Raw genomic sequence first — 12,585 nt, forward strand, 5'->3', positions numbered from 1 at the left:
TAACGATATTTCTATAATCTAGCAAGGAATAATTCAAAAAATGGAATTAAGAAAACAGTTTCATTTATTATAGTATATAAAGAATAAGTAAATTTAACAAGAGAAGTGTAAGACTTATATACTGAAAACTACAAAACGTTGTTGAAATAAATTTAAAAGGACCTGAATAAATGGAAAGAGATCTACATCCATGGACTGGAAGACTTCACATAGTTCAGATGGCGGTACTCCTCAGAGTGATCTGCAGAGTCACAGCAGCCCCTCTCAAAATCCCAAATCAGCAAGCCAATTCTAAAATCCCTATGAAAATGGAAGGGACCAAGAATAGTCAGAACAGTTTTGAAAAGGCAGAGAACAAAGTTGGAGAGCTTACACTTCCCAATTTACAAAAATGTATAAATCTACAGTATTGAAGAAACACTGTGGTGCGGGCATAAGGATAGACGTGGAAAAATGAGATAGAGTCAAGAAAACAAAACTAAACCCCTACATTTATGGTCAGTTGACTTTGGACAAGGATGCTAAGCCAGTTCAATGGGGGAAAGAAAAATCTTTTCAACAAGTGACGCCGGGACAACTGGATATCTACATGCAGAAGCATGAATTTGGATCTCTGCCTCATGCCACATATAAAACTTAGCTCCAGATGGATCAGAGACCTAAATGTAAGAGCTAAATCTGTAAAACTTTTTTAATTAAAAAAATTTTTTAAAAATTAGTCATAATAAGAGATGTAAAACTCTTAAAACATAGCATAAGTTTTTGTCACCTTGGATTAGGCAGTGTTTTCCTAGATGTGACACCAAAACACAATAAAAGAAAAAAATGGGTAAATTGGGCTTCATAAAAAGTAAGAACTTTTGTGCTTCAGAGGATGTTATCAAGAAAGTAAAAAGACAACTCAGAATGGAAGAAAATAGTTTCAAATCATATATCTGATAAAGATACCTTGAATACATAAAGAACTCTTGGCTGGGTACATTGGCTCATATCGGTAATCCCATTACTTCAGAGGATCACTTGAGGCCAAGAGTTTGAGACCAGCCCAAGCAACATGAGATCCTGTCTCTACCACAAAAATTGAAAGGGGGGGGGAGAAAAGAAGAAGAACTCTTAAAATTCAATAATAAAGGCCGGGTGCAGTGGCTCACGCCTGTAATCCCAGCATTTTGGGAGGCAGAGGTGGGCAGATCACCTGAGGTCAAGAGTTCGAGACCAGCCGGGCCAACATGGTGAAACCCTATCTCTACTAAAAATATAAAAATTAGCCGGGCATGGTGGCACATGCCTGTAATCCCAGCTACTGGGGAGGCTGAGGCAGGAGAAATGCTTGAACCCAGGAGGCAGAGGTTGCAGTGAGCCGAGATTATGCCACTGCACTCCAGCCTGGGTGACAGAGTGATAGATTGAGACTCTGTATTAAATAAAACAAAACCCCCCCCCCCCAAACTCAACAATAAAAAGACACACCAATTTAAAAATGAGCTAAGGATCTAAACAGACATTTCTTCAAAGATAGTATACAGCTGGCCAATAAGCACATGAAAAGATACCCAACATCATTTTTCATTAGGGAAACACGAATCAAAATCACAATGAGATATAACTTCCCACTCACTAAGATGGTTACAATAAAAAAGACAACATGTGTTGGTGAGGATATGGAGAAATTGGAACTGTCACACACTGCTGGTGGGAATGTCAAATGATGCACCCTGTTGGAAGGCAGTCTGGCTGAATGTTGGAAACTCCTGATTTTGGAAGTTTCTCATTTTGACCCAGCAGTTCTACTCCTAGGTATCTACTCAAAAGTAATGAAAACATCTGTCCATGCAAAGGCTTATACACAGATGGTGATAGCAGCACTATTAACAGCTGAAAAGTGGAAAACAACTCAAACGTCCAGTCACTTGGTAATGGGCAAACAAATCATGGTACATTCATACAACGGAATATTATTTAGCAACAAAAGGAGTGAAGTACTGACACATGCTGCAGCATGGACGAACCCTGAAGACATTATGGAAAAAGCTAAAGAAGCCAATCCCCAGAGCCACATATGTTGTGATCCCATTTATCTGAAATGTCCAGCATAGGCAAATCCATAGAGACAGAAAGTAGATGAGTGATTGCCAGGATTGGGAGTAGAGGAGGTGGGGGATGACTGGGGAAGAGTGTGGGGTTTCTTTCTGGGGTGATGAAAATGTTCTAAAATGATTGTCATGATGTGGCACAACTCTGTGAACACACCGAAAATCATTGTGTACATTTTAGATGGGTGAACTGTGTGTGAATTATTATCTTAATAAAGCTGTTAAAAAAATAGCAAGAATCTCAAATACTTCACCCATCATCCCTCCCACAGCCTCTCCTGGCTAAATAATCCCATCCCTTTGGCTATTCTTGACAGACACGTTTGGATCTTTTTCATTTGTATACCCAGAATTTTATTCTTTTTGCGCCTCCTAAATTGTGACTTCCAGGATTAAACACAAAGCCCCAAGGTAGGAGAGGAGGTGGTGGCGGCAGCAGGGGCTTCACCAGCTTGAAGAGAAGCAGCTGGGTATAGGGAGACCCGGGAGCTGGGGTGGCCCCTCTCCAGCATGCTAGTGAGGGCTCTGTGCCCCGTCCCAGGGCGGGGCTCACATTCTGGTGGCACTGCTTCCAGTGTAATTGGCTGACCTTGGGGACTGGGCTTCTTTCCCCCTCCCTTTCCACAAACGTAAAAGGAGGATTGGATTGTGGAGAAAGTTTGAGAGCTACCTGGTATAACCTGTATTCCTGTTGACAGGAACAGTGTTACTCATTCAGCAAACATATGCTGATCCACTGCTTTGCACAGCGTCTGAGATTCAGAGATGAAGACAGCATAAGGTCACGATCTAATGACTTACTCTGAACTGCATTTCTTTCCTTCTATTGTATAAAATAGAAAAATCTACTTTTGGTGTAAAATGATGTCCTAATTACTGAGTAGTTAAGTAGTTTGAGTTTTTAAGTCTGTGTATGCTTTCCACTTGGTTTTACTGTTTGTTCTCTAAGGTGTAGGAATGGTACTAGGTAACATCTGTGGAGCTGACAGCAAGCATTGTCCTGCTCCTGCCCACAGCCGTCGGAGGAGCTTCCCTGAAGCAGGGGGCCGGGGGAATCATTCCATTTTAGAAACCCAGTAATGGTGTCTGGTGCTAGGTAGAATTTTCCTTCATTCAGTAGTTTATTGAAAGCCAGGTAGATGCCAGTTGCCACTAACATGCAGTCTCTTAGAAGTCAGGGACTTTTTTATCTTGCACACTGCCATCTCCTGTTCCAGGAACGTCGCAGGTGCTCAAGATGTCTTAATTAGCGAAGAAGCAAATGACTAGAGGATGCAGTGATAATGACCTTTCGTTCACCCTGAGGGCTAGGCTGGCCGGGGAGTGTCTCTCCCTCTTGTAGGTAAGGAAATAGGCTGGCAGGAAGTGACTGCTTACAGTTAGGCGGACTGTAAAAGCCAGAGCGGGCACAAGAATCCAGGTCTCCTGACTCCATCCTTCCACTGTGTGTTCTAGTCCCACCCAACTTTGAAAGCAAAAGTTGTTGTATATTTCTCATAAAAACATTGCCCTGTGGAAATGTTTCCCATTCCCACTGTGGGGTTGGCCCCACTGGAACGGGGAGGGGAGGAGCTGTGGAGTTGCATTGTTCTGGTTCAGTTAGGCCTGCTCTAACTGAATCACTTCTGATCATTTTTATTTCAAATCTTTAGACTCTTCTTGTACATTTTCTTACACTATTGTTTGAATTCTCATGTTAATATCAATTTTGAAAAAGCATCATTTTTGTCCTTTTTAAAGTAACTTTTTCTATTTTAAACCTGTGGAACATCAACTGAGTGTTTAGGTTGGGGAAGTGTTCAGCCTCCATTTCCACATTCCCAGAGTGCTTGCCAACCGGAGGCTAAAAAAATCTTGCTGTAAAAATCAGTCAAGGCAAGTCTGGATCTGTCAGCTGATGTGTTCCCATTGCATAAGATCAACGAGTTTTGGGGACACATCTGATTACACACAGTTAGTTCCAGCTCTTCATTAAGTTGCATAGGTGAGCTAAGAGCTGATGGGCTGCACTGGGACTGGGTGACCTTGGGGCCTGTCTTACCTTTGCTGCTGATTCCGATAGCCTAGGTGGTTGTCAGCTGGAGCAAGTGGTCTGAATGCCACCAGGATGGCTGGTCATCAGCTTGTTTCCTTTGAGCTATGAAGATGTTGGGGACAACATGGTTATTTTAAAGGTTGCTATATGAATCTGCATATAGGATTTTTAAAAAATACTAATTTGTCACAGACATCATTTTTACCTTCTCCACCTTGGGATCCAGCACAAAGAGCACTCCTCTCTCCCCTCCCTCGTCTTCCTGTCTTGTTTCTTGAGCACTTGTTTTGGGTTAGATAAAAAGGGTCAAGCCCTTCCCTTGTGGAGCTCCAGGTGGAGTAGGAGAAAGGCTCTTCACCAGCCGGGCACGAGTAGCACACACCAGAATGCCACTGTGCCAGGCTGTCGAGAGGGAGATGGTTCCACCTAAATGGTCCTGTGGAACAGGCATTTGGCCTGTGCGGAGCCATTCATATTTGGACACCCTCTGCTTGGCGTGGTCCTTGGCACACAGCACACACCTGGTGAGTTCTTCCCATAGAAAAAGATTCCCTACCTGCTTCTGAGCAGCTGCTGCTGTGACTGACCTTCCTTTCCTCTAAGGTTATGGGAAAGGGAAAAGGTCAGGCTTCTTTCTGACGCCTCCTGTGTGTTCCAGAGGGGAGGCTTCCTTACGCAGTTTCTGCATCAGGGCCTTCCCTTTCTTCTTTAGGCCAATTTTAAGAATAAGATTAACTGGCATATCTTTCTGTGGGATCTTCAGAACCATCTGTGTTTTCATCCTCGGGTTTCAGGAATTCACTGCCTAGCATTCTCTATTCATATCTTCTGCTTCTTCGTGAGCCCAGGAAACAACTTGGAAACTGGATCTGGAGAGAGTGATTGATTTCAAAAGACCTTCCCCAAACTTACCTCAAGTGATTGCTTGGTTTATTTAAAAAACATTTTAAATTTTGCTCAACTTAAATGGCAGTCGTTTTTAGGGCTATCAGCTAGAATCTAGTATTTAACATGATGATTTTGTTATACACTGTACAACTGTGGGTAGAGGGCAGGGAGCAAGTTAGCCAGGAAAAATCAACCAGTCAGGCACAGGTGAGACTTCTACCGCTGTCATTCCAGAGTTCTCCAGTGGGAGATTGAAGCCTTCTGGAGATGGGGGTCCAGACTGCTGGAGCCGGGAGAAGGATCCCCCTGCTCCATGTCTGTGTGGCTGGTCTTCAGATTGTGTGAGCCCCGAGGGATGCTGGACTTTGCTGTTCTCGGAGCTGCATGGGTGCATTGGAAAGGGCTGGGAGCCGGTGTCCCTGCTCCTCACCCAGAGTGGGGGCCTTCGCCGAGTCTGAGGGAGAGCCGAGTTAGGGTAAGTGCAGGATTTGTGGCCAGGCAGGGAGTGTGGTAAGTGAAAGCACCTCGTGTGCTGACTCATGTTCCTGACTGCTTACATAGGGCTCCTTGAGAACAAGGCCGTGTGGAGATTCAGTGTATGGCAGTCACGGCACACAACCTTGCCAGTGATGGAGCCGGGACATCTAGGAAGGGACTGAGAGGTGGGCTGTGGTGGTGGGGTTAGGAGCTGAACGAAGAGGTCGTTTTGTTTTGTCTTCAGTGTCCATTTAAGTTCACGCATCATCATTTCTTCTGCTGCCTGCCTGGGCTCACCCACAGCCATCTCACCAGGAACTGCTGCCACAGCTGTCTTTCTGTGCCTCAGACGTGCCAGGCGGGCCTCCCTTGCCTTTTGCTGGGGCTGCCTGTGCTCTGGGGGCCCTCATGACTTACTTCTTCCCGTGTTGTCTCAGGTGTCACCTTCTCTGGCGGATCTTCTCTGGTCACTCTGTTTAGAAGCAGTCTCCTTTCTGTCTCCTCCCTATCTCATCCTCACTTATTTCCCTGCATAGCACCTGCTGGGTCAGTCACCTGTGCTGGAACACAGATTCCACAAGGGCAGGAGTTTTGGTCTGTTCTGTCACCTGTTGGATTCCCAGTACTCAGAACACCATGTGGCTGCAGAGGCACCCAATATACAGGTGTTGAAAGAATGGAAAGTAGGCATTGGTGGGTAGATTACCAATGGATTTGCAATGGGTGTAAATAGGTATATGCTAATTTAATTTACTTCCTCCGCGCCCCCCTCCCTTTTTTTTTTGAGGCAGAGTCTTGGTCTGTTGCCCAGGCTGGAGTGCTATGGCATGATCTCAGCTCACTGCAACCTCCATCTCCTGGCTTCAGGTGATTCTCTTGCCTCAGCCTCCTGAGTAACTGGAATTGCAGATGTGTGCTGCCACGCCTGGCTAATTTTTTGTATTTTTAGTGGAGATGGGGTTTCACCATGTTGGCCAGGTTGGTCTCGACCCCCTGATCTTAGGTGATCCACCCACTTCGGCCTTCCAAAGTGCTGGGATTACAGGCATGAGCCACCATGCCCAGCTGTAACCCCATTTTTATTTCTGCTTTGATATATGTAAAAATCTTTTTTCTTTTTTTGTTTTGATACAAAATGCATACTAGATATTTTCACTTAAACCAGCCCATCCTTTGCCTTTGCCTATGCTTCATGTCCCCTTAGAATGTTTGAGTCTTCTTAGGACTTAAAGATCACCTGCTCCATGAACAAGGGAACTGAAGGCCGGAGGGGAGGAGTCTTGTGCTAAGTCCGGGGTCTTTCAGCTCCATCTCTTTCCACTGATACAGGAGCCAGGGAAGGGAACTAACATGGATTGTTTGCCAGATGAGAGACAGATATTTTCCTGCATGATCTAAGTGAATCCTCAGAAGTCACAGGGTGTGCATTGTTATCCCTGTTTAATGAGTGGAATTCTGAAGTTTTCTTTTTTTTTCTTTTTTCTTTTTTTCTTTTTTGAGACAGAGTCTTGCTCTGTCGCCCAGGCTGGAGTGCAGTGGCGCGATCTTGGCTTACTGCAAGCTCCACCTCCCGGGTTCACGCCATTCTCCTGCCTTTGCCTCTCAAGTAGCTGGGACTACAGGTACCACCATGCCCGGCTAATTTTTTGTATTTTTTTTTAGTAGAGATGGGGTTTCGCCGTGTTAGCCAGGATGGTCTCGATCTCCTGACCTCGTGATCCGCCCGCCTCAGCCTCCCAAAGTGCTGGGATTACAAGTTTGAGCCACCTCGCCTGGCCGGAATTCTGTAGTTTTCAACAGGAAGAATGAAGTGATAGAATGTACTTGGGTAACGTGGCCATTAAGACTTGATGGCTAGGTCCTCTCTCAGGGGTGCCATGGAGCCCTTGGGATGCGTAGGACTCTCTGGGCTCTTCAGGTCTCATACTGTCTGAGGGTGCTGCCTGTGTTCCCTTGGGACCAGTGTGTTTCAGTGTCTGGCCCGTGAACCTGTTCTCAGGTTGACCTTGTCTCTGCGGAAACACTTTTTCCTCGAAGCCAGTGTTTGGGATTTTGGTAACAAGCTAAATTGAAATCTCCGTGATTATAGGACTTGATGAATAATTTGTGTTGCAAAAGATTGAAAAATCATCCCTCACAAAGTCAATTTTAAGTGTTGCCTAAGTACAGTTACTTCATTGAAACTGCTCACCAGCTGGTGGCAAAGCTTATTTGTGAACGAGTGTTTCTAGTGTTCTGACTCCAGACAAGACCGTGAGTCTGGAACATGTCCACAGTAGGTCTCTGCACATGTAGAAGAGGGGCAGTGTGTGCAGGAGAATCTTCTTTCCCGCCACCCCCCCGCCCCCCACCATGGGAAAAGGAGAGAAATGGTGAGTTAGGGCAGGGGAAAGGGGAACAGGGAGGAGGCAGGTCAAGGATAATCAGGAATATGGCACAGACACTGCTGGACTCTGAGGTTTCCTAAGAAATCCATGCCCTGTCTCCATTTTTTCTGTCAATGACCCTCACTGAGGAGCTGTGGGTACCGTGATAGGCACTAGAGAAGGCGGGTGACTCGAGTATGATCTGATCTACCAGGGTTAACAACTTGGTTGGGGAAAGAGGAATGGGGGCCAAATAATGGCACCATAGGGGAACTATAAAGGGGCAGTGGTAGGCAAAGGGCCACTAGAACGGTGGGGGGCTCCTTGGAAGAGGTGACACTCATACTGGGCCTTGCAGGGTAGGTGGGGGTTGACCAGGAAGGCGGCAGTCTCAGGTGGCAGTGTGCTGCACGTATGGCTATCAGGGCTGGCCCACGAGGGGCAAGGCTGCTGGGCAGGCTGGGAAGCCAGACTGGGGAGGCCCCAGGAGGTGTACCATGTGCGCTGCCACACTGAAAGGTGTGTAAGTGTAGTTGGAGGATGTGCGGCTGAGGCAGGGCCCAAGGGAGGGGTGTACACACGAGCCAAGAGGGGAAAAGGCAGTCTGCACACGTACACAGTGCCTTGAAGGTCTTGCGTTTCTCATAGAAATTGTGCTGTAGCTCTTTACCAAATTGACTGGTGTTTGGGCACACAGTTGAGCACACTCTGGGCCTCGGTTGTATGTTTTGAATTTAGTGTGGTTTTTATTCAAGGCCCTAGTGCTCTCTGCACGTTTCCATACTCCCATCTCAACTCTAAAACATGTAAGTTCTTATTCAGATCAACTTGCTGGTAAAATTAGAGAAAATTTCAAAGCTTCTTTTTACTCTCTTTGTCTCACATTTCTCCAGTGGGGAAAAAGCCTGGAAGACAAGTGTGTTAAAGAACTGGCTGTTCTTGTAAGTATTTGAGGAGAACAGTGTGAGTCATTGTAGCTTTTCACTGGTATTTGAGTATCCGGTTTATTTTTAAACAGTTCTGTGAAACTGGAGTTTCTTCCATGGTTTCTGTTACCATGGCGCCATAATATTTCCTCGTCTGCTTGTTCAGACTTTCACACACTTCAGCATCACATTTACAATTCTTTACAATCAGAATATCTTATTCATAATCTCCAAGAATGTTTCTCCAGCTGCAATAGCATTTTTCTCCAGATGGGAAAAGTTCGTAGTTTCTGCCACTTGCAGATGCTGGGAAGAGAGAGGGTCTGGTTCTGTGAAGGACAGTGCAGTGGGTGCGGGGGCTGCAAGGGCCCTCTCGGGGTTCGAGTGGGTGGACCCATGTCATCTGTGCGGAGCCACTTCCCCTTTAGGCGCCACGGTGGAGAGTATAGGACGGACAGGCTGCTGCTTTTGCTTGGGAAGAGTTGGTGGTGTATGTTTTGGTCTAGACGTCTAACACACCACCCTTGATTCTTTGGTTCCCTCAAACATGAACATGGGTTTGTTCTGTTGCTCTTATCTATTTTGTCATTTATTTTTGGGCTTGAATTGAGGCTTCCACTTTGGGCAGGTCTCTTGTTTTGACAATCTACAGTCCAGAGAAAAACAATGCTGGGCTTGGCAGTCACTGGCAAAGTCGGCTTTGCCCGCCCTCCAGGCATGCAGGATTATTCAGAGAGGTACCTTTCTACATCTCATTGCTTTGAGAAGCCTATATTTCTTAAAGAGTTGTTCAGGATTTAAGGAAAGTTGGGGAGGTATATGGAACCATAGAGAGAGTTTATTTCCAATCTCTTAAAGTCTTAGACCTCAACTTTTCAGGGATAACAAGGTTTTCCTCTGACACATAAAGATAATAATAGACTAGGTTCTGAATGTGTGCTTTGGACTTAATTATGGGAACTTGGCTTTGTCAGGTGTTTTCAAATTCTACTGTAAATACAAATGCTGATTCAGTGATATAGCAACTCTTGATACTTGAGAATGTAAAGTGCTGTGTAACTGATTGGATCTTTTGTCTCCTGACACAATTGGCTCCTTTGATTCAGAGAGGACCCCTTTTTGAAGATCAAAAGCAAAATAAAAGTGTGGATTTCTAGTGGCATGTGGACAGGGGGGTATCCCAGGGGTTGCCCAGGAGGCTCCAGGTGGGAAGTGCTTCTGACTTAGTGGCTGCACAAGCTGGCCATTGTGGAAGAACTGGCTTTTTCCTTTTTTTTTTTTTGTAACAATTGACTTTTTAAGAATCATCAAAATATTGTTTTGCTCTCAGCTCAAGAAACGTTTGTAATTAATAATCCGAGTAACTTAATATTTTTTCTCGCCTGTGTAATCCAAGATATGTCAGTATATGGCCTTTGTGAGTAAAATTGATAACAATAGTACATTATCCTAAAGGTCTTATTTGATATCCTTTTATCAAGTCAACACTTTGCTCTCCCACCATTTGACTTGTAAAGATCCCCAAATGTTTGTCGCTGTCAATTTCAACAAATGTTAGGAAGGACCTGTTGTCATATGTGAGATATGCTTGTGGAATTTACTGTCTAGAGGGGAAACCAGACTGCACACAGGTAAAAACTGAGGTAGTGGTATGTGCTTTGAAGAAATATAAAAAGAGTTAGAATAGAAGGTAACAGGCTAGAGTTGGTGGTGATGGGAGGTGTGGCTAGGTTCTCTAAGCGATGCCCCAAATGGTATGAGGGAGCCGGCCATACCCTTGTCTCAGGGAATAGCATTCCAGGCAGAGGGAACAGCATGTGCAAAGGCTCTGAGGCAGGGATGAGCTTATTATGTTGAAGAAACAGAAGATCTTGTGCTGGGACAGAGAAGGGTCAGCAGGTAAGGGAGAGTGGTGGGGGAATGGGTGGAAGGGCAGACAGGGGCCAGGTCATGATGGGATTTACAGTACAGCGGAGGAGTTAGGGTTGAAGTGATGTGATGGTTTGGAGAAGGGAAGTGACATGATTTGAGTATTTACAAAGATTGCTCTGAAGAGGCTAGAAACTGGAAGTGAGGATAGATTTTCTGTTTTCTTTAACATTGAGTTTTCATGGGAAAACATTAAACATTTTCATTTTAGCTTTGAAAATTTAGAGTTATTAATACCACCTGTGTTCCTTACAGTTGGGGGTTTTGTGACATTTTCTGGGCTGTTTTGGAAGAGAGGGATTGTGTAAGTGAATATACCCTGGTTGTTAATCATAATAACAACGTGATCTCTGCATGGCTCTGTTAAATTAAAAAATGTAACTATTAATAGTGTGTAAAATAGTTCTCAGCCTAGCCAGCAGCTGGAAGATTACGCATTATGAGAAACTCATTGCGTTTAAACCACATGGGGATTTCTGTGTAGAAATCTACCAGTTCCTCCTTCCTTCCTCACTGTTCTTGTTTCAGGGCAGGCATCGGCTGTGTGGAGCCCTCTGAACCCTGGCTGGTCCCACTGACACTGACTTTGTTCCTCCACCGCCCTCGCATCACCTAAGGTCTCTTCTGTCTGGAACACCTCCCGCCTCTCTACTCTGCACCTGCCCCATTCCCATCCAAGGTTCAACTTGGTGTCACTGGCTGGGAAGCCACTTCCTCACTTCCCTGGGTGGAGAGTGGCTACTTCAATCCTCCGACAATCCCAAGGAGTAGTAGGCAGTGTTCGTTTTGTTTTCCAGATGAGGAAACTAAGGTTCAGGAAGGTTAAGTAATGTTCCCCTGATTACCCAGCTGGTTTACAGCAAGACTGGGATTCATTCATTGCTGCTTCTCACATATCATTGCCTCGTGTAAGCCAGGCGCTGTGCCCAGCCATGGGATACAACTGTGAACAAGGCAGGCCTGAGTTATATGTCTGCCTCCCTCAACACCCTGAGCTGTTTGAGCAGGCAGGCTTCTGGAATGGGCATTCAGTGAACACTGAGCGAATAAGTGAGTGAACGAAAGAATTCTCGTCAGCATTCTACTCTTGTTGGGCCCGGGTTGGCGTGCTGCCTCCCTTAACATCCAGCCTGTCACTCTTCAGAGTCATGCACACGTAACTCGCCTCTCCCTTTCCTTGGTGTCTTTCGTTGCCTGTGTCTCACGCAGGAGACAGCACAGCCTGGTGGCTCAGGGAGGCTCTGGAGCACCTGGTCTAGTTTTGAATCCGAGCTCCGCCACTTACTAGTTGTGTGACTTGGGCAAGTTATTTAAATACTCTTATGCCTCTGTTTCTTCATCTGTAAATTTCCTTTTGAACTTGAACTGTCAAAAACTTTTGTTTTTTAATTCTTTTTTTTTTTTTTTTTTTTTTTGAGACGGAGTCTGGCTCTGTTGCCCAGGCTGGAGTGCAGTGGCCGGATCTCAGCCCACTGCAAGCCCCGCCTCCCGGGTTCACGCCATTCTCCTGCCTCAGCCTCCCGAGTAGCTGGGAGTACAGGCGCTCACCACCTCGCCCGGCTAATTTTTTTTGTATTTTTAGTAGAGACGGGGTTTCACTGTGTTAGCCAGGATGGTCTCGATCTCCTGACCTCGTGATCCGCCCGTCTCAGCCTCCCAAAGTGCTGGGATTACAGGCTTGAGCCACCGCGCCCGGCCTGTTTTTTAATTCTTAAAGTTTCCCACTGACCCAAACCAGATTGAGAGATTGGATCACCGAAACCATGGAGGTATTTTTGCTTTTTATGAGAGTGCCTTTTGTTATTTCAAAATGACCTACTTTCATACTTCCAAATGCATTTTAGAAACATTTCAATTAATTTGAAAGACAA

At 45.4% G+C, this 12,585-nt stretch overlaps 1 protein-coding gene across 39 annotated transcripts in view; it reads left to right on the forward strand.

Annotated features, from left to right (window-relative positions):
• The window catches only part of PACSIN2 (protein kinase C and casein kinase substrate in neurons 2), a 146,227-nt gene that overhangs the window by 71,652 nt on the left and 61,990 nt on the right, over positions 1 to 12,585 (forward strand). For 2 of the 39 annotated variants that reach the window (XM_077949407.1, XM_077949423.1), the window contains exon 2: positions 11,243 to 11,331. The exons of the other annotated variants lie outside the window; for them this stretch is intronic. The gene's annotated coding sequence lies outside the window, so the exon portion shown is untranslated. The remainder of the gene's footprint in view (positions 1 to 11,242; positions 11,332 to 12,585) is intronic. 39 annotated transcript variants of the gene reach the window in all.

The sequence above is a fragment of the Macaca mulatta genome, chromosome 10 (genome assembly GCF_049350105.2).
Source record: "Macaca mulatta isolate MMU2019108-1 chromosome 10, T2T-MMU8v2.0, whole genome shotgun sequence".
In the NCBI taxonomy this organism is placed as follows: Eukaryota; Metazoa; Chordata; class Mammalia; order Primates; family Cercopithecidae; genus Macaca; species Macaca mulatta.